This window comes from Leucopleurus acutus (genome assembly GCF_964270905.1).
Source record: "Leucopleurus acutus genome assembly, chromosome: 13".
Taxonomy (NCBI): Eukaryota; Metazoa; Chordata; class Mammalia; order Artiodactyla; family Delphinidae; genus Leucopleurus; species Leucopleurus acutus.
Genome location: NC_139155.1, coordinates 58,522,822 through 58,546,423, shown reverse-complemented (window position 1 = coordinate 58,546,423; position 23,602 = coordinate 58,522,822).

The window sequence follows — 23,602 nt, the reverse complement described above, 5'->3', positions numbered from 1 at the left end:
GAAGCAGTAGAATGCTACATAGAGGCCCACCCCGACAAGGCATTCTACCTTCTGCCTCTTACGCTCAGCTGGGAGCAGGCGGACTGGAAGGAGAACTGAGTTCACCCCTCGCTGAGGGGTGACCTGGATCCTGCTATTAACATCTCAGAATCTGTTTCTGTATCTGTGAAACGGGGAGAATAATATTCTTCTCGTGGGGTCAAAAGCATCAAGTACATGCTAGCTCTCAAGAAATGTTGATTCCCTCTGCTGCTTCCTTCACATTCATCAAGAAAGGAGACATTTGTTTTCACTGCACTTCCAGAGATTGGGAAAGCAAAAAAAAAAAAAAAAAAAATCATCCAAAATGCTTTTTAGAAAATGTTTTGTTGACTAAAAGGGTGGGATAATAATAACATTTACTAAAATACTTACTCGCTGTGTGTTGGATCCTATACATTAGCTCTTTAAACAACTCTGTAAGGTAGGTAGTATTATTATCTCAATTTTCTGAATACACAAACTTGGGAAGCATCAGTGCATGGATTGGGCACAAAGAATGCTTCATTCTCCAAAAATTGCAGCTACAAAGAGGCATCTGTTTACCGACTGTGTTCAATGCCAAATACATTGAAACTAAGAGAATACTTTCTTAAAATATGAAATAAAGAAATAGTATAAGTATTGATACACGTCCAGAATGCCTCATCTAAAACCTTGGAATGGGATATGTTTTAGAATTTATAAATACTTTTTACTTTTAAAAGGTAATTTGGTGCATGCACCATTTAACATAGAACACCTCCTGTCCAGTGCGATTTGGGACAGAACCCTGTATTCAAATATATTATTCCTTCAGCAAATAAATGGACCCTAAGTGGGATAAATAAAGTCTGTTAATACCTTTACATTTATGAAGGTCAGGTTTGTCACCACGCAAGTTTTGACACTAAACTTTTAAAAACGTGTAATTTTACAGCTTTTTGAATTTTGGAATCACCATAAGGAATTATAGTAGTGGAACCTTTTCTGGGCATGGAACTTCTCCTTGGCATTTTCTGTTTGTTTGTTCCTGAACTACAGACTCACAATTTTAAATACCTGCAGGGTACTTCCTTGAAAATATTTTTTCCATAACTCATGTGCAATGTTGCAGAGCTCTCCCTCATGCCAGCTGCAGCGGCTCTCCGCTTTCTCTTGAGTGTTCATATTTTAGACACCCTGGAGTCCCTTGGGGTCCTCGCTCCAAACAGTGATCACATCTGTCATTTTTTTCTCATTCTTTCAATTCTATTCCCACCACCACTGTCCTTGTTCTAGCGTCACCGTCTCTTTCCTGGGTGACAGTGAGCTTCCCTGGACACAGGTTACCTTCAATCACCTTCCTCTTCAACCCTCCCCGACATTCAAAGTGCTGGGAAAGTGATTTTCCTAAAACATAGGACCTCCCCTTTTCAAAAACCCTCAGTTGTAACCCACTTGCTACAAAATTAAGTCCAAGTTCCTTAGAATAGGTTCTCATTAATCTGTTTTGGTCACCTACTACTTTTTTACTCCCAAGTCTCCGTGGCCCACTTACACCAGCCTGTCTTGCATTCTTACCTTTGCCTTTGCTCTTCTCTGTCCTTTCCTGTCTGGAAATCCTCAAAACCCCCTACCTACCCCCACGAAGCCTTCTCAGGTGTTCCAAACCAAAGGAACCCCTCCTTCTGCCCTCCTGAGGAAACTGCTCTTTCTCCTGCAGTGGGGACCACCCCACTCTGCCCTACAGTGAAAGCACAGTCAGCCAGAGCCCTGTGTGCGCTGAGCTCACGCCTGGCTCCTGTGCACTCATCACACGGGGCTAACAGGGCAGAGTGGTGTTTCCCACCAAGCCCAGATGTGGCCACAAAATCTCAGAATGGAGCCCACAGCAGCAAGGTAGATTTGAGATGAAACTATGCTAGGATTGTATTACTATTTTCCAAAACATTAGTGTCTTTTCCTAAGTTGTAAGCTATTGAAAGTGCTAGTGTCACATTTTTATCTTTACATCCCAGAGCCCATGTTTTGCAGAGTTGGCACTCAGTAAGGAATCTTGTTGAGTGAATATATGAGTCAATGAATGAAACAGTGAATGAGATAGCCCTCTTGAGTGCGATAGTTGCAATTTTCAGGGTAGCCAAGGAATTATTATAAATGATTCATTTATAATAATTCTCTATGGCACTGCAAACTAATAAAAAGTTTCACATGTATGTATTAATATTTTTTGAGTGTGGATATACGCTGTTGACTTAATAAACGACAACTCTTTAAGCATTCGTGAGTTTTCAAGTTTCATAAATGTGGTAGAGAGCACGTATTAGATTTTATAGAATACACTGTACAAGATATTCACCTTTTGCCCTTCAGATCCACTTGCCACCCTCATGCCCCGGCTTGGTGCCAGTGGCTCACTTTATGGTCTGCATCTGTGAGCTCTCTTGCCTCTGGCTTCAGATAGGGTGCGATCAAAGAGAGGCTCCAGCAGAAGATCTAGAGGGAGATGGAAAAACCAGGTTGGGTATTTATTTCCCAGGCTTCTTCTCTATTTTGCTGCCAGCTGGTTCCTTCTACCCAAGGCCAGAGCTCCTAACTGCAGCCTTCTCCCATGCTGCTCTCTCTGGATTCCCGTAACTCTACCTCCATCTGGCCCTTCATGCCTAGGGGTGGTAACAGCTTCTGCTTCATCACGTAATCCCTCCTTCTGCCCTCCTGCAACATCCCTGTTGTTCCTTCACCCCACCCACACCTTTACAGACAGTCCTTTTAATAAACTCTGCTCATTCACCTGGGCTCAGTACCCCATCCCTTCCTGCCAAGACCCTGGCTGATAGGTATCCCCTTGAGATCTGGGCAGTACCCTGTGAGCAAAAGCATTAGCACATCTGCAGTCAACTGTGCGAGGACTCACACTATGAGGGATAGGTACACACGATAAATAAACTCATGTCAGTTCAGGTGCTGTGTCGCCAAATAAGTTCAGGTCTGAAAGAGTTTTACAGTCAAATGAGTTAAGAAAAGGCTTCCACAGCCACATAGCACAGGGAGATCAGCTCGGTGCTTTGTGACCGCCTGGAGGGGTGGGATGGGGAGGGTGGGAGGGAGGGAGACACAAAAGGGAAGAGATATGGAACATATGTATATGTATAACTGGCTCGCTTTGTTGTGAAGCAGAAACTAACACACCATTGTAAGGCAATTATACTCCGATAAAGATGTAAAAAAAAAAGAAAAAGCTTCCAGATTTGAGAGCTTTTTGGATTTCGGAATTACAGATATGGGATTGTGGACCTGGTAGCATTTGCTTACATTTTGTGGCTTGCTGGGAACCACTGGGCTGGGGGATGACAGCCCAAGACTGTGACCGCTGACTCGGCGGTGAACAGGGACCCTGGGAAAGATTCTCCATCTGGGAACTGGGCTGATAGATTGCCCTTATGGTAGACAGTAGACATTCAGTGCACAGAAATAGCATTTTCAGTTTACTTAGACTAGGGGCAACAGTAGAGGGAAAATTCTCATTTGCTGCACTGCACCGCTCTGGTGGTCACTGCACTGCCCAGCAGTGGACTGAGAACAGGAGACCTGGGTGTCAGCACCAACTCTGCCACAACAGAACACCCGGACCTGAGCAAGCTTGAACTGCAGACCTGTTTCCTCACATGTAAGAGAAACAAAACAGCCCACATTTACTGAGTACTTACCATGTGCCTGGTTCTGTTCTAGGCATCAGAACACCAATCATGAAACACTCACAGCAGCCTACTGAGATAAATATTGTTAGCATCTTCATTTTACAGTTGAAGAAACTGGCTTTAGTAACTTGCCCAAGGTCACCCAGGCTAGGACATACCAAAGCTAGGGTTCAAACCCAAGGAGTCTGGCTCCCTGAATCCAGGCTCGTAAGTATTATAGTTCTCTTTCATAAAACGTTTGTTGAGATTCAAAGCCCATTCCTCCTTTATAATATAATGAGATGGGTAGGATTTATGCTTCTTTGTGGCAACTTTCCATAAACCTGTTTAAAACATTGGAGGATAGATATCACTAGCATATAATAATGACAATGAAAATGTAATAAATGAAGAAGGAATTACACGTATTTTCAATGCACAATAATAAGGAGTTCAAAGTTTATGTTTTATTTATATATATATATATATATACACATATAGGTATGTGCAGTTCATTAACTGCTCTAAGAATGTGTTGAAGGTTAATTCAGTATTTCATTCTGCCTTGTAAATTTGTCAGTGGAATCACATATATAAGGTATTAAAGGGTAGTGACATACGTGATCTGCAGGTGCACAAAGACTCTGCACTTTCCAAATAAACAGAGGAGGCAGAGTGGTAGACCAAAGAGGGTCAGACAGAGTTGAGTTTGAGTTTGAATTCTGAATTTGCTACCTACTCTCTGTGTTAATTTTTCCCTGTTTTAATTTCTTAATTTGAAAAGTGGGGTATCTCCTCCAAGAGTTGAATAGCATCTTGAGAACACCAGTCATGGTGCTAAACATATCATAGATGCTCAGCACATGTGGGTTCCCTTCTCTCTTGTTCACTATCCCCTGTCCCCTGTCCTCTACCTCAGCCTTTACAGAAGCATCATTTGAGTTCTACCTTCAAGACTAAACAACCTGATCTTCAGAATTCCAAAGGTGTTTCAGAACCTATACTGAGGGATGAGTCAGACTTAATTCACATAATGAAGCTTACCTGAGAAAGCCTCACAAACTCTGGGACGCAAGTGTAAGTGACACGGCAGTAAGTATTATGTAGTATGTAGATATTCCAGCATATTCAACCCCACCAGGAAAGGCAAGAAAACAGGGCATTTATGCAAAAGCTTAACATGGACAAAAGAAAAGTGTCTCTTGTGGCTTTGGCTGCTTATCTGCTAGGATAATGGTTTAGGACCAGAAAAGGAAAACAGCTGTAGCTGCAGGAGTCTTTGTAGCCGCTGCCTGCCATCCTCTCAGCAAGAGGGTTTGAAGTTTCATAGTTACTGGCCCTATCTTGCAGGAAATGAAGGCACAGTTCTTACCTACCTAGAGAAACATGTGCATTCTGTCAAACTCCACCTTACATACATTCACCACTTCCCCCAAATGCTCTAGAAAGACTGGGTAAAATTAGGGGGAATTAATGCAAAATTTCATTTATGTAAAGAGAAAATACTTTAATGAAACAACTATTTTAAAAGTATTTAGAAAGTAATGAGTAAATTCTTCATCATTGAGTCAGCTGATAAATCTTGAATTTCTACCCTGAAATAGTTTTTAAAACTTACTGGCACTAATTAAATTATACAAATTTATTTTCTGAGTGCTCTCAAGAGGACACAGAATTTTTAGACTACTCTGATTTTCCTATTGTTCTCTTAGCATAAAGATTAAAAGATCTTTAAAAAGATTTTAGGGCCTATTTTCCTTCAGTAATTGTTCTGAGTTCTATGATCAGTTTGGTAATCAGGTTAAGCAGACTATGTCACCATGAGAGCCTGTCAGCCAGGTCAAGACTTGTGTTTTTTATGTGATGGACATAACTGAGCCACTAAAGTGACATAACTGAGTGACTTAGGTGACTTTTACAAATAAACTGAATCATTATTGATTGGAAATGAATCACTACTAATAGAGCCAGGCAGACTGGTGGAAGGGAACAGACATGAAGTTACTGTCCAAAAAGATCTGCATTATGGAATACTTTCTACAGTGCCATGCTTTGCAGTTATACAAAGGCTATATCCATCCATCCATCCATCCACCCTAAGAACCTACAATCATCATTAGCACCTATAATGCTAAGCACTAAGAATATAAAAATGATTAAGAGTTTGAAAGCACAGTCCCTGCAAGGGGTAGAGGCGGGGGATGGAGAGTAGGTCATCACAGAACCCAGAGGAGGTAATGCTAGAGATAGGTCTTAAAAGATAAATAACAATCGGCCAGCTCAGGAGTAGGTGAGTGCAGTTGCAGGGGATGAGAAAAAGAGCAATTCCAGAGAGATAATAGACTGAATAAGAGGCCCAAAGAAAAGAAACAATTTGGCACATACAGGAAAGCAACTTTAGTTTAGCTTTGCTGGAGAATAAAGTGTAAAGGAGAGAAGGCTAGAGATGAAGCTAAATTACAGAGGCCAGGCACTGGGGGGATCTGAATGCTGAGTGAGAAGTTCAAATGGGAAATCCACTGTAGGTTCCCAACAGCACAGAACCAAGGTCTACTTGTGCTTGTAGATGGTCCTTCCTGGGTTCTGCGCAGTGTGGTCTTAACTCTTCTGAGTTACATCTCCTGTGCTTCCCAGCCTCCTTTAGAGAAGAGTATACACTGAAGCCTGGGAAAGAAGAAAGCCAATTATAAATGTCCAGATGCTAAGCTCCAGATAGAATCCTAAGACAAAGTCCAGATGGATTTCAAACAGTTGTTGAGAAGAACTTTAATAAATTATGTAAGTGCCTCAGAGGGGAAGCTGAGGAAAGGGATCTATCAACCCCCTCTCTATGTTACTAGCTCAATCTTAGAGATAAGCTACCTGATTCATTCAGTCACCCTGGGCAGTACAGATCACCTGACCTGGAAAGTGATGGAATAAGGATACTAGGTTTCCACTGAGTTGGCGAAGAAAGAACACAACAGTGAGATGCTTAGGGAGAGATGTGGCATGTAGGGCTACCAACAGGGAGGGAAGATTTATTATGAGAGTTCTTTGGTTGCAAACCACAAAAACATTTCTGATTCTGAAACAAGGAAGAATGTTTTAGAAGGGTCCTGGGAATATCACAGGATTGTGAAGGTCAAGCTGAAAACAAGACTTGGGGCAGGAATGAGAACATAATCTTGCCAGAATACAGTCTTGCCTCGGTGCTTCTTATAAAATTAACCAATTTTAACTTTTCTCCCATCCTTGCTTCATTCTTCTCAGGATACAGACTTCCAGAACATTGCATCAGATTGTCTGTGCTTCAGCTGCATGCTTACCTTCCACTTGGCAGTCCTTGGGTGTTAAAAGTAATGGTCTGGTGACATGGCCTTCAGGGACCCCATTGCCTTCTGTAAGGGTCATGGGTGGTAAAAATATCCAATAGCTGAGAAAGGAAGGAGTTTCACAGAGTGAGATAAAGAAAGAACACACCTGCCCACTGTGCAGTTTTGTCTAGATGTGGCAAAGGTTGGGAGGTGGGTCTTATTTCCTGAAGTTTACAATCAAATGGACCTGTGATTTTGTGATGAGAATAGCAAGGTTCAAATCCATATTGACAAGTCAGTCCTCAAATATGTCCCAAATTACATCATTCATTAAGATTTACATGACCTGAACTGAGTCACCTGAATCCACAGAAGAATAATTGAAAGTATAATTTTAAAGTAAGTTAATCATGGATGGTTAAAGGATGGTAGAAAGAAGGCAGTGTTTGAAGCAGGACAGACATGCCAGTACACCCTATTTCTTCCACTTAGTGCCATAAGACTATAAGCCTTTATTTAATCTCTTTGGTATCTGATTTTTCTCATCTGTAAAATGAGATAGCATTTAACATACAGCGCTGTTGGCCAGGATTTAGAAAGGATAACTTGTAGGATCACTGCATACATAATGTTCAATAAACATAGGTTCCTTTTATTCTGCTATGCTTCCAAGACACTGTTATTTTTCCTTCTACTTTGTTAGCAGTACCTATTTGAGCTTCCAAGGGAATTCAATAAACTCTAGCCACCATTGCTAGTCTTATAGCAAAGACATTTCAATATACTCCAAAGACTATAAATATTTCTTCAGAAAGGGTCATGACTGTAACAGAGCCATCCTTTGAAACTGAGCAGGCATAGGCAGATAGTGAGAACTTGATGTTTGTTTATCGGTTGAAACATTATTCAGTGATGTACCTAGTTATTATTATCATCCAGTTCAAAAAATTCACAGAAAGCCTGACTGCCTTGGCATCACTAGGCCAGAATACTGGCATGGCCTCTGAAGAGGAAGTCTTGACTCACAGCACTGACATTCCAGATCAGTCATTTCTGGTTGGGCTCTCAGAAGGCTGCTAGCAGACTTAGTATAGCATCTGGTACAAAGTAGGCTTATATAACTACTTAATGAATAAGAAGCCCTGGTCTACTCAATCCTTGCTTTCTACATCTGCAAATATAAGGTGAAATTACAGGACTGCTACCTTACTGTGCCTTTCTCAAAAGAGTGGGAGGACTCGAAAGTCTTAGGACAGCAGTGCAATGGACCACAAAAGTAGAGAATGGGATGCTGTGTAACTTATCCCCTGCAGTTGCGGGATGCAGCCCTGTTAGAATGGCTTTAAGACAGGCAGGTCAGGCTAAATTAAATAATAGTTGTAGTAATAAAACTTGTGTTGAAGGGAGAGGACAGTTCTGATCTCTGCTCTGTCACCTGCCAGCCATGAGATGATATGCATACACAATACTTATTCATATTTCTTCCTGAGCCCTTCCTTTCAGGAATCACCCTAAGTGCCTTCATACAAGGAACTCTCCTCAGGCCTTGTGGTTTGGATTGAGCATACCTAGCCCTTCTTCCTCACTCCCCTGGGACCTCTGCCAGATCTTCATAACAAGAATTTTTTCATTCTCTGTAAGGATAGTGCAGCCCTGCAGTTGTAAATAGCCATCTTACTACCACAAACCTTCTCTGATATATCTTGAAGCCAAGGAGAAGCAGAGATGCTGGGGCGATTTTGAACCTCTTTCCTAGGCACGTCTGAAGCAAATACTACTGCCTTTTCTTGTGCAGCTTAAGCTAGTGTGAGTTGGGTTCTTATCACTTGCAACCACAGAATAAGAACAGCCAGCATTCACATGGCATTTAGTAAATGCCACGTGTTATGTTAGGCACTTGACTCTCAGTTTCATGTGGTAGCACTATTATCATCATCCTCTCCATTTTGAGAGGGGAAATGGGAGCCCAGAGAGGTTAACTCATCCAAGGTCACAGATCTAGAAAGAGATACAGTTGGGATTCAACCCAGGTAATCTGGCACCAGGGTCTAGAAACTTAGCAACATCACCATGCTGCCTCTTAATTGCCCAAACAAATATTGTGAACTTGGGCAAGGAATTCACCATCTCTAAGCCTCCAACATAAGGAGCAAATATACAACATTTTATCAGAGTGGGCTCTCAGTAAATAGTAGTGATTGTAGTGCTTGCAATTATTCACTACTTCATTCCATTTCCTTCATTCTGAGTGGTGCTTGGTGGGTGGGAATAAACGAGTTTATTACAAAACAGCTTTGAGGATTTGGGAAAAAAGTTGGGTTCTAAGAATCATGATAGTCTGTTCCCTAAAAGCAAGTAACAGTTTTGTTCATTTCCACAGAGAAAGAATGGACCATCAGTTTGGACCTGATGACTTGATTGTATCTGTCCCTGTTGCCATCACATGTAGGAATAAATGGTCACTTGAGGCCTGGCTATTTTTTAAAAATCCTCTCAAAGTGACTGAAAAGAGGCTGAAGATGATGAGATACTTGAGAAAGAATTATTATACACTTAACCACAGTGCTTCAAAGGTTTAGAATCCCTTTGTTCTGAATTCATTTCAACGTGCTAATGGTGGAAAGGGGTATATTTCCTAAAGTAGATGAAGTCCTGTTATCTACAGATCACAAATCTGATCCAAATGAAATATAATTCTAAAGGTAATTTGATTAGTAGCAATTTACCTTCAGGTAACTGCAGTCATTTAGAGTCTGCTTCTTTTATGATTTTTCCTCCCTGCAGCTTCCCCGTTCTTATTTGAATCTGTTTTCTGCAGACAAAGGACAAACTAGCCACTTCCCTCTTCTTGGCTGGTTTGCTCCCCCAGGTCCCCCTGGAGAAGTGAACTGTGCTCATTTCTGGGTACTGTCACTTGGCTGTGGGTTTTGAAGGGAACAATCACCCCGATTTATCTCACTAAATATAAATTAAATATGTTTATAAATATATACCTTTCTTGAGATGCTATATGCCAGACACCATTCTGGGTTCTGAGGATACAAATATAGTAAAATAACACTATGAAATTTATTCATATGTTTTCTTTTTTGTATATCCTAATATGATGTTCTTCCTATACAGCCAGAGGTTTCAAATGCTTTAGTGTGGATTCTCCACAGGTGAATCTGGAATAGACAAAAGTGCGACATGGTCTCAAGGCGAGTGGATGACACACAGAGATCAGAATTGTCCTCTCCCTTCAACACAAGTTTTATTACTACAAGTATTGTTTAATTTAGCCTTACACTCCTGTCTTCAAAGCTATTGTAACTGGGCTGCATCACACAACTCTAGAGGTATAAGTTACACAGCATCTTATTCTCTACTTTTGAGGCCCAATGGCACTGCTCTCCTATGCTTTTGAGTTCTCCTATTTTTTAGAAGAAGTCACAGTGAAATAACAGTCCTGTAATTCCATTTTACATTTGCAGATGTAGAGACTGATAGAGGTTGTTATAGCTGGAAGAGAGAAATGGCTAACGCTTTACTTTGACTTTCAAGACTGGCTCTTGAAGGACGTTCTAGATATATTAGTCAAGAGAACTAGGCTTCCATGACTAGAGCTTGGCACTTGAGTTTCCTAAATTCTAAAAACTCCCCATTAATCTGAAAAACAAAAGTTTGGGAGACTGAATGTGGAGATTTTTAAAGCTACAGACTGTGATGTCAAGAGAAGGGCAGCATTGCTTCCATACAGAGGGGACTTGAAAACTCCATGGCTTGGGAGAGATGTCAAAGAGAGAAGAGAATTATACTCAAGAGGAACTATCCAGTCTGCCCTTTCCTGGGTTAAATCTCTGGAATGCAGGGTATCATGAGAGATAGGCTTGAGTAGTAGAGGATGGAGAAGATTACGTGCCATCCCCACCTGAAAGTCTGGGATGAGGCAGTCCTGCAGAGAACCTGAGATGACCCACGCCTCCCAGAAGCTATCACGGAGGGCATGGGGGAGATCGATAATCTCCCATGTTCCCCAGTAAGTATTGACTAGCAAACTCTCAGAGGAATCATTATAGCTGAGATGAAAAGACCTTATGGCAGAGGGCCTCAGGGTTGACAGCCCAATCTGGGGAACAAAGAGTAGGTCTAGCCAGGCCACAGGAGGTCTGCAGGGCCAGCGAGATCTAAGGTAGGGTCCTAAGGAGCATGGGGGAAATGTCAGAGCTCCCGACAAGCATTGCCTTTGTGGACAGAGTGAATAAGGAGTTCCTCCAGCAGTGGGGGCAGCCACGCCAGCCCCTTACCGAAGAGTAAAGCAGATGATCAAAGTCTAGAGGACAGCACAAAACCCCTACAATGTTACATAAAGCCTCCTGTACCCAGACACAATCTCAGGATCAAGCAGAAGGAGAAGGAGAACCAGGGCACAGAGAAGAACCGTGATGGGAAGCTGTGGCATGAATTGACTGAGCTTAAATTCTGAATTTAGTAATTTCCTAATAAAGACTTCTTTCAGTTGGAAGATACTGAATGTCTTTGAAGTGATAGAATAGAACTAAGTTGAGTAAAGGTAGACTTTTTGTACCTCTGACTCGTGACTGTATTTGAAATGTAAAACCCACTGTATGAAGATGAATGAGATAAAATTCCTGCCTCAAGAACTTTATAATCTAGGGGTGTGTTATAAGGTGAGGTATTGAACCCAGGAGTTTTCTGCCCTATAATTTTGCATATGATTGATGTTGACATTTTATGAATAAATACATTTCATGCCTTAATTTTGCATATGATTGATGTTGACATTTTATGAATAAATACATTTCATGCTTATAAATTGGGCCTGGGGGGGGGGGTGGCTAAAGTGAGAATAGAAAAAGGCTATAGGGCCAGAAGAGCTAACATTCTACTGCAGAAATATGATGCCAATTGAGAAAAACAATTGGATGAAAGCCCGCTAAAGGACAATCTAAGTGATCACTAGGTTGAGGAAGATGCTCTATGGAAAGAAATATTAATATGATAAACTAGTCAGGAAATGCAAATGCTGAGAAGGAACAGAAATGAAGTCTATCAGTTTTTTAAAAAACATTGAAACCATCATAAACCATTATTCAATCTCACTCCAAAAAAAATTTTAAAAATGAGTTAGATAGCTCCAAGGAAGGTCTGATTTATACTGGCAATTTTCTTGACCCAATAAACCCCACATGATATCAGAAGTGACAAGATTCCAGGTACTTTGTATTTTATGTGCTAGGGGTGGGCAAAGTTCATACAGTATGTTTACTGGTGTTGCCCAGGAAATGTCCCAGCTATGGAGGATCTGTTTTCAGAACAGACCCCAGTCAAGAAGGGATTTTCCTCCAAAGCACCTTAAAATTAGACACTGAGAAAACCCAGATGCGATGTAGAAGAATGCTTATTCCCCAGTGAAATCCCAGGCACAGAGACACCGTCCACATGGAGGAGGCTTGGGAAAGGCTCAAAGAGCTGCAGCCTTGCCTGCACTCCTAGGTCAGACAAGAGAAATCTTACAATTTAGGGTAGGGTTTGTCAAAAAGGTAAAAAAATGGCTTTACTTTGTACCCATGATTTTGAAGGAAGCAGCAGACATCTTATGACAGAACGGATTTTGAATTATGGCAACAACTGGGGGCATGTAGCAGAAGAGGTGGCTGGAGCCAGCAAGGCCATTTAATCACAATAGATAAAGCACTGTCATCAATTTCTTGGCAAGGAAGAAACAGACACTTGTATAAAAACACATTCCGCTTCCTTTATAGTTACTTTTACATGTTCTAAATTGTAAGAGGTCTTATTACAGAGTATGGGTATAGTCATTCTCAACAAATGCTTTTGACGTTTCCATAAAAATCTAAGTTAAATATGCCCGTCTGCATGGATCCTGACTGGTTATTAAAGTCAAGATTCTGGTAAGGAGTGGCAAGGACTTTTATTTTTTTGATGAGCATGCTAAATGGGCTATGCTTACTTATGCTTTTACAGCTCCTATGCTCTGAGATCTTTCCAAGCTGTACAGTCTCGTGGTGGTTTTGAATCTCTTGCGTATCTCAGCTGGGAGATGTGATTCTCTCCATGCACTCCTTTCTAAGTCAGCATATAAAGTCCCCACTTGTGTCAGTGATGTGCTGCAGTTGATTTGTAGTGGCCCATAAAAGATGATTATTAAGATTTTAGGAATTCTGTGAGCCAGTTTTTAGACACAGCTGTTATTACATAAACTTACAGTTAAATAAATCATATTTAAAACAAAGGTAAGAAATACTTTCTAATTATTTTATTACACTTTACTATTTTTTACGCCTTTGAGGCTACTTACATGTACTGTTCCTGTATAGTGGAAATAAAATATAATGGTGTATTTGATACACCATTTGTATTTGAGATACTGAGAATCTCTTCCCAGTTCTCCTTTCAGTGACATTATGTCTGCTGTGTGAAAGTGGCCTTGGTGAGGGGTATTTACACCAAGGGAATTAGCAAACTACTATAAATGAGGGCTTGATTGTTTGTTGATTGCCTAGAATGTAAAAAATGAAGGTGGAAGTGTTTATGATATAGATTAATCCTAAAATTATGCAGTATCCATAGCCATTCCATTGTAAATAACACAAATAAATGAAGAAATATTCTTTCAGTATTCAAAAACTATTTTCTGATTCAGCAAAATGACTCATGTCATCTACAAAAGAGTGACATTCCAACCTATGTCTTGATTGTTTCTCTGTTGTCTTGTTGGTTAACATAAATGCAAATATCAGTCAACATTCATGTCCAAACTACACTCATTCATCAGTTGTTACCAAAGGCTACCAAGAGATACATGGGTTCAGCAAAAAAAAAACAAACAAACAATAAAAGCATTTTATAAGAATCAGTGGCTGTATGGAGCTTAAAATAAAGGGCACAGTTATATTTATTATTATTTATAAATTGTGTGGTATACATCTTATATATAAAATGTATAATAAGCTTATTTATAGAACAAGTACATTCTTTTCCAGAGAGACAGTTGTCAAACACTTATCAGCATACCGCTACACGTGCCTCTCTCTCATCTAGGAAAAGTAAGCGATTCGTTCAATTTTTATTTTTTTGTTAGTTTTGTTTTTACTCTTAGAGAGGACAGTTACCTCTCTTTAGTGAGAAATGTCCAATTTCATATCTCTACCTTTTGGCCCTTTGTTGTTTTCTACAGTGTCACAGGAGCTTGGCTTAAGGGCTACTACAAGGAAAGAGAAGGCAATAATTACCTTTCTATTTTCTTTACAATTAAAATTTTATTACAGTTTAAGGATGAATATGTACACACCACATTATCTGTGCTATTCAAACACATTCCAAAAAGTATTAGTGTGGCTTTGAAATTATTTTTATGAGTTTGAAAAGGATTTAAGTTTGTGGTGTTTGAAAGAAAATAACAGCTTATTTATTTATTTATTTATTACTTTTTAAGAAAATGGTATGTGCAGTGGTTAAAGGTTTGGACCTGAGAATCAGAATACATGCATTTTAAACCCAAATTTGCAAACTGCCAACTCTGCTATCTGTTTAGATAGCCTCTCTGTACTTTAGTTTCCCCATCTATTCAATAAACATTAGAACAGAATCTACTGCATAGGGTTGTTGTGATAATTAGATGAATTGATATGTGTAAAGCACTTCACAGTGCCTGGCACACAGTAGAAGGTTTGCCATTTTCATTACCACTACTATTACTATAATTGTGGCTGCAACACAAAGTAGTCAATTCATTGACTTACAGATACTAAAGTAAACTGTACAAAGAGTACCTGATCTTAGATTCACTCTGGTGCAGAAAAATTGACTTACCAATGATCACACAACTTTTAGTGTTAGAACCCAAAGCAGGTGCCACATCTCCTGATAATCTGTTCTCTTGTTAAGCTAAATGGTTTCTTTACGAGCTATACTTGAGGATTTATCTTAACTAGTTAACTAGTCAATTTTTTTTTTTTTTTTTTTTTTTGCGGTACGCGGGCCTCTCACTGCTGTGGCCTCTCCCATTGCGGAGCACAGGCTCTGGATGCGCAGGCTCAGCGGCCATGGCTCACGGGCCCAGCTGCTCCGCGGCATGTGGGATCTTCCCGGACCGGGGCACGAACCCATGTCCCCTGCATCGGCAGGTGGACTCTCAACCACTGCGCCACCAGGGAAGCCCTAACTAGTCAATTTTGAAGAGCTATATGGTTCTTTATGAAAAAGAATGCTTTTATCTAAGTGTATTAGGATGCTTTACAGCTGCACTGTCCAATATGGTAGCCACATGTGATCACTAAGCATTTGATTTGTGACTAGGGTGTTTGAGAAGTGCTGTAAGTATAAAGCACACACCGGATTTTGAAGACTTCATATGAAAATAAAATGGAAAATAATCATTAATAATTTTTACACGGGTTAAAAGTTTAAATTACAATATTTTGAATACACTGGGAAAAATAAAGTATATTATTAAAAATAATTTCACCTGTTTCATTTTACTTAATGTGGCTTCTAGAAAACTTAAAATTATATATATGTCTCTCAAGTGTGGCTTGTATTAGATTTATATTGGACAGTCCTATATAAGATTACTCTTCATGTCTGAACTTGAAAGCTGAAAATATTGCTTTGTTTAATAAACCAGGAAGTGTTCTCTACCTTAGTTCAGCACATTATTATCCACCCAGTCATCCAAGCCAGAAATCTAAGGAGTATTGTTGATTCTTCCCTCTTCCTCTACCCCATACATAGTAATGGTTGAATCATTCTCAAATCTATGCCAATGTCACCATTCCTTCTACCAGTGCAGTCCTCACTATTCCTTATATGGACATTGCAATAGTCTTCACACCACTCTCCCTGACCACCAGTCTTGGCTCCCCAAAGCCCACCTCCTACATTGTCAGATCACGCCACTCTCCTGAGCGTGGTCCTTCTATTGGTCCCTATTATCGTGTTCACTAATGGCACATCCACCACCACCATCACCCCCTGCCCTCTGCCCCGTGGCCTGGACACTGCTTACCTGTCTCATCTCCTTTTACATGCTATATTAGAATTGATATGAAGAAATTCTTAAGTATGTACATTTGGTTAGGTATTGGGTTGTGGTGGGTGTGTGGGGAGTGGAGGAGAAGGGAGAGGAAGATCTGGGCAATGCTATGAAATGATCACTTATATTTATAAACATTAATTTTTTGAATGAAATATAAAACACAGATTCAACATCTAACTGGATGTCCTGGCCAATGCGTTAAAACAAGAGGGGAGCGCAATCTATACGGTTTTATCAGACACATCTTAATGATAATTCCTCCCATTTCCTCAGGACTGTGACCTCCTTAAATGAAATCATGTATGAAAAGAGTTTAATATAGTGACTGGGACATAGTATTCATAAGCACTTTCTATCCCTTTGCTCAAATCTCACCTCTACCAAGCATACCTCCCCCTGAATCATCATTAAGTCATTAGGTAAAAGCCCAGGAGGTGAAATACAAGCTTCCAAAAATATACATAGTTTAAGCAAGGATCACTTTCCAGGTCACAAAACCACTAATTACTGAGGAACTTAAACGTATGTTATCACATAGAACAACCTTATTTGTTGAGGATAGTGAAGAGAGAAAAAAAAGAGCCCAGCAAGCAAAGTGAGAAATAATTGGGAAAAAAGGGAAAACATGTTTCACGCCTGCTTCTTTACTGAAAAATTAAACAAACAAGAAAAAAGAAATAATGTGAAGGACCAAGTTATTTATCTCTATATTTCAAAAAGCATATACCATAATGTACGGACCTACCTTAGAGAATTTCAGTTAGCATTAACCTGAAACTTTCATCTTGTTGATAGGTGATTTGCTTCAGGCTAACATTCTCAATAAGTATCCTGCTCAATAACTATCTTCGTTCTGTCTAGTGAATTCTAAAAATTAAAAAGTAATTATATAAATGACTTAAACACTTATGTAAACCAATAATTATGGAAACATCATTGGCTCCATGATGAAAGTTACCATCTTTACTTTAGTAATTCTTAGACTTTTTTCTTTGGAGATGTAGAGTCACTTTTTTTAAGATTATAAGAATTTTTTTATAGTCATTACCCTTGTGACTTAAAAATAGCTGTATTCAGGGCTTCCCTGGTGGCGCAGTGGTTGAGAATCCGCCTGCCGATGCAGGGGACACGGTTTCGTGCCCCGGTCCGGGAGGATCCCGCGTGCTACGGAGCGGCTGGGCCCGTGGGCCATGGCCGCTGGGCCTGCGCATCCGGAGCCTGTGCTCCGCAATGGGAGAGGCCGCAACAGTGAGAGGCCCGCGTACTGCAAAAAAATATATATATATATATTTGTATTCAGACTGTTGGATTATTTGAAATACATAATTAATATTTATTTGTACTGTTACCAAAATGAAGATGCATCCACACAATTGAACTTCTCTATTATTTATTATTTAGCAGTTGGTCAAAAACAAACATTCTGATAGGTTCTGTTATGAAGTTGCCTTTATTTGTATAGAATCTGCAAGTCTGAAGAATATTTAGAATCTGTCTAATCCACCTTCAGACCCAATTTAGGAATCCCAATCATCAAGAGGTTTTCCCTTTTGCTCTCAGATCTAATTCATCAGACTTTTTTTTTTTTTTTTTTGCGGTACACGGGCCTCTCACTGTTGTGGCCTCTCCCATTGCGGAGAGGCATGTGGGATCCTCCCGGACCGGGGCACGAACCCGCATCCCCTGCCATCGGCAGGCGGACTCTCAACCACCGCGCCACCAGGGAAGCCCCATCAGACTTTTATATAATGCTTGAGAAGCCTTTAAGCTTTCTGTAAGTTCAACTACCAAAATGACAAGGCTGACTAATTACCACACTAAGAGGCTGATTTCCAATGTCAAAATTCCCCACTTTCAGAGAATTCCAGCACAGGGTGGTGCTTGCTTGTAACTGGATTAAGATTACCCAAGTTTCTGGAAGACTTTGCTTGTCCTGCTCCCACTTGGGCAAGGCAAAATGAGATCAGCATTCTTTTCTGATTTTTACAATTCATGTTTTTCAATATAAAAGGTCAAAAGGATTCTGATCTAAAATTTACAAACTATTTTTGTAAAATTACATAGTGGTGATTGCCACACTAGAAGTCTTAGCTCTTTGAGGATGCTAAAATAAAGAGACTGTGTTGCTTTGAATTTTTTCCTATACTTCCTAAACTCTTCTGTGTTTCTAACATCCCATCTCCCCATCTGCTCTCCAATCCCAATCTTAATTCAGGGAAAGGCAAACCATGGCACATGGGCCAAATCCAGATCGCCACCTGTTTTTGTAGATAAAATTCTTTGGAACACAGCCATGCTCATTTGTTTCCATATTGTCTATGGCTGCTCTCTTGCTAAAACAGGAGAACTGAGTAATTGTGACACAGATCATATGGTCTCGGCAAGCCTAAAATATTACAATCTGGCCCTTTAAGAAAACATTTCTTGACCTTTGTTCCGGCAGGATCACTGAGTCAGTCCTCTCATACCTTTTTCCTCACAACACATATGTGGATGGACAAGTCAAGGGAACTATTCCACTTTTTCATAAACATGGCATGTACTTTCATGTCATGCAAATGTTCTGTTTTCTAGGAATACCTTCCTTCTTCACCTTAACTTTGTTGTGTTCCTGCTTATCCTTAAAAACCCCATCTCTGGTGTCACTTCACTTGCAATTCTTTTCTTGACTATCCCATGAAATAAACTATTTTGTATCATCTTATTCTATGCATTTGTCAGACCTTATCTTTTAAGAATACTTTTGTGTCCACAAGTAAATCAATAAATTCATTTGGAGAGAACTGATTTCTTTACCATATTATCTTACCATACACATTCATAGTATCCATTTATTCAATTCTTCTTAAGAGTTGTTTTGATTCTTCTTCTAGTAATAGCACTTTGATGCAGAGAGACTCTCTCATTAAACTTTGCATTTAATTGCCTCCAAATCCCCAATCCAAGACATCCCACCACTTCCCAGCTGGCCCAAAGCACAGTGCCTGGCTTACAGTGTAAGATAAATTCTAAAAGGATCAGAGATCAAATGTAAAAAATGAAATCACACAAGTACTTAAAAAATTGGGTGAATTCCTTTATAACTTGGTAGTGATAAAAAACTCCATAACTCAAAATTTAGAAGCAATAAGAGAAAACATTGGTAAACGTGATTACATAAAATCTTAAAATTAAAGACTTTATAGATAGGAAAGGTACCATAAGTAAACCAAAATGAAAAACTGAGAGAGAAATATTTGCAATTTCTATCACAGGAAAAGGGGTATTATGAATATAAAAAGATTTTCTAAACATAGAGAAGAAATAATCCAACGCCCTATTGAAAAATGAGCTAAAGACATTAACAAATTACAAAAAATGCAAATAATTCTTATATAAAAAATGCTCAACCTCATTCATAATAGAAAATGCAAATTAGCTAGAGTCAGATATTTCTCACCTAATAAATTGACAACAATACAAAATCTGAAATACGTTCATAAAACCTTGGGGAAAAGGGATTTGGATATTGCTGGTAGGAACTGAAAATGGCACAACCCTTATGGAGGAGAATCTGGCAATTCCCAGCAACACTACACAGGCGTTTATTTTCTAACTCACCAGTTTCATGTATAAAGATCTAACCAAAGAAACACTGGCAAAAATACTGAAAGACATATGTAGAAGTCTATTGTTTATGCCACTGTTTGTAATAGAAAAGACAGGAGCAACCTGAATGTTCATCAATAGCAGACTGATTGAGACCACAATGGAGAACTACACAGTTTTAATAAGGAAGGAGGGATACCTGTATATACTACTATGGAGAGATTTCCATGATATACTGTTAACTGAAAACAGCAAAGTAGAGAAAAGTACATATGGCATGTGTGTATAGCATTCTTTAAGAAATGTGGACAGGGTATGAATATATACATTTGCGTATACTTTTTTTTAAAAGGCAGATAGCCATTTTAAGTGAAGACAGAGTAAGGGAGAACAAATTTAATCTCATATCTAGAAAACTGAGCAAATATGTCAATATGAAGTGATACTTTTCAGACACTGGAGAACTGGCAGCTCAGGAGTTTTATCCCTAAGAGAAAGGAAACAAGGCAAACACTGGAGGCAGTTTCCAGGTCACAGTTCAGGGAAAGGGAATCCAAACATAGCCTGGTGATTTTGATGAATTGAAGAAATAGAGATTGGAGTTTAGAGAGGCAAAGGCAGCTAGAATTTGTGAGCCAGAATACCAGAGAAGTAGCTTCATAGAGAAGCAGCCCAAAGACTTTCAGAGGGGTTCACCCCTATCCTTGGCTGAGTATTGATGTGCAAATACATGAGAAGAATTTACCCAAAGTGCCCCCGCAAAAAAAAAAAAAAATTACTGGAAAGGAACAAGGAAATGTCCCTAGCAGTTCACAGAGGACCAGGAAAAGTTCATGTTTACACTAGCCAAACTGGAAAACCTTACAGTATGTTGAGAATCAGGTAGAATCTACAGAGGGTATTGCTTTATTAGAGGGACAAAATTAGTCCTAAACTAAGGGTTGTTTACACCTACCCTAAAAAAAAACCTTAAAAGTAAATACGAGGGCTTCCCTGGTGGCACAGTGGTTGAGAATCCGCCTGCCGATGCAGGGGACATGGGTTCGTGCCCTGGTCCGTGAAGATCCCACATGCCGCGGAGCAGCTAGGCCTGTGAGCCATGGCCACTGAGCCTGTGCATCCAGAGCCTGTGGTCCGCAACGGGAGAGGCCACAACAGTGAGAGGCCCACGTACCACAAAAAAAAAAAAATAGTAAATACGAAAGAGGACTAATTGGTTCTAAGTAAATTAGCTAAACATCAGAGCAAAATATAAACATCTTGAAAGGAATATAACAAAATCCAGCAACCAACAGCATAAAATACACAATTTCTGGCATATAATCAATAATTATGAAACACAAAAAAGCAGCAGCAAAATACGAAAAATAACCAGGATAAAAGTAAATCAATGCAAACAGAGCCAGAGACGACAGAGATAATGGAATCAGTAGATGAATCCATTAAAACAACCATTATAAATATACTCCTGATGTTCAAGAAGATAGTGGATAACATGACAACAAAGAAGAGAAATTTGAAGATATAAAAATGACCCAAATAAAACTTCTGAAGATGAAAATTACAAAGGCTGAAATTAAAAATACATTGAATGAGAATAAAAGCAGATTAGACACTGCAGAAGAAAAGACCAGTGATTAATTATAGGATTCATCCAAAATGAAACTCAGAAAAAATACTGAAAATTAATACAGCATCAGTGACCTTGGGAGTAATATTATGTGCAATTGGTGTTCAAGAAAAGGGGCCTGGAGGACAGAAAAAAATATTCCACATTTACTGAAAACTATGAATCTATAGATCCAATTATGTTCAAGGAAACTCAAAGGCAAAAGAAACACAAAGAAAGCCACATCCACACCCATCTTAATCAAGCTTCTGAAAACCAGTAATAAGGAGAAAAATCTCAAAATCAGCCAGAGAAAAAGGGCACATTACATAATGAGGAACAAGTATAATAATAATGGTATACTTTTCATGAGACACTATTCAAGCAATGAGACCATAGTTAGACATCTCTACAGTATTTAAAGAAAAAAGAAAACTTGTCAACCTAGATTTCTTTACCAAAATATCTATAAAAATGGAAGGATAACAAGTTCTTTTCCAGAAAAATAAAAGTTTAAAATATTTATCTCTAATAGACCTATACCATGAAATGTTAATAAATTTTCTCAGGCAGAAGAGAAAAATGACAACAGATAAAAAAATTAAATCAACAACAACAAAATGAAGAGTACCAAAATATGCAGGAAGTCATAAAATGTATTTTTCTCATTTTTAAACTCTTTAATAAATAACTGACTCTTTAAAGCAAAAAAATAATAACAACGTATTGAAAGATGAAATAGTAGTATAATTCTTCTATTTCAGTAGTTATAATACTGCTTGAAGATAGACTATAAGTTAAAAATGATTTATTGTGAACCTCAGTAAAATCTCTAAAAAATAAAAGTAAAAGAGGCATGGTTAATAAATCAATAACAGAAACAAACTGAAATCATTAAGAAAAAGAAAACTTAGTTAATACAAAGGAAGGCAAGAAAGGAGAAAAAAAATAACAGAGCAGAAGAGACAAATAGTGATTAAGTAGTATGATAGTAGACTTAACCCTATCCGTACAGATAATTACATTAAATGTAAATGAACTAAACAGACAATTAAAAGGTAGAGATTATCAGATTGGCAAACATATGTTGCCACATTTTAAATATAAAGACACAGATAGTTTAAAGCTTACAAGATGGAAAAAGCATAATGTTCAAGCACAAATCAAAAGAAAACTAGAGTGGCTGTCAGACAGAGTATGCTGTAGGGCAAGGAATATTTCCTAGGAATAAAAAGGAATAGTTCACAACGATATAAAGATGAATTCATCAACAGCACATAATTTTAAATGTGTATGCACCCAATAACAGAGTTTCAAAATACACAAAGCCAAACTTAAAGAACTGAAAGGAGAAATAGACAAGTCCACAATTATAGTTGGGGAATGCAACACTTTTCTCTCAGTAACTGATAGAACAAGAATACAGAAATCAATAAGGAGAGAAAACACTTTAATAACACTGCCAACCAATCTGACATTTGTAGAATACTGCCCTCAACAACAGGAGGAAACACATTTTTCTGAAAGTGTACATGGAACAGTCACCAACACAAAACATATGCTGACCTATAAAACAAGTAACAATGTATGTGAAAGGACTAAACTCATACAAAACATGTCCTCTGACCACACTGAATTAAATTGACTCAGTAACAGAAAGATATCTGTCAAATCACCAGATGTTTATAAATTAAACACTTTTAAATAACCCAAAGGGCTAAGAAGAAATCACAAGGGAAAATGGAAAACATTTCTTTTTACCATTTTCATCTATTGAATTAGCAAGTAATATTACAAAATTTATAATACTGATATTATCAAAACTAGAGGAACTAGCATCCTCATATGCTACTACTGGGAGTATAAATTGATAATACATTTCTGAACACAAGTATGTGTATATTTACATATCCTTACATATGAATACAATAAACCAATATATTAAATACATCAAAAGCCTTAAAATTTACTGGAAAACATTTTAAACTGAATGAAATGAAAAACACAACATATCAAATTTGTGGTATACATATAAAGTTGTAACTATAGGGAAATTTAGAGCATTAAATGCTTATAATGAAAAGAAAAAAAAATCTTGAATCAATGATCTAAACTTTCACCTCATAAAATTAGAAAAAGAAAATTAAATACAAAATAAGCAGAAGACAGAAAATAATAAAAGAGTAGAAATAAATAAAAATAAAAACGAGGCAAAAAATAGTGACAAATAAATGAAAACAAAAGCTGGTTCTTTTGGAAAAGGTCAACAAAGTTGACCTTGTAGCCAGATTCACCAGAATAAAAAAGAGCAAATAAAAATACCCATATAAGGAACAAATGAGGAAATGGAATACCATTACAGATCCTACAA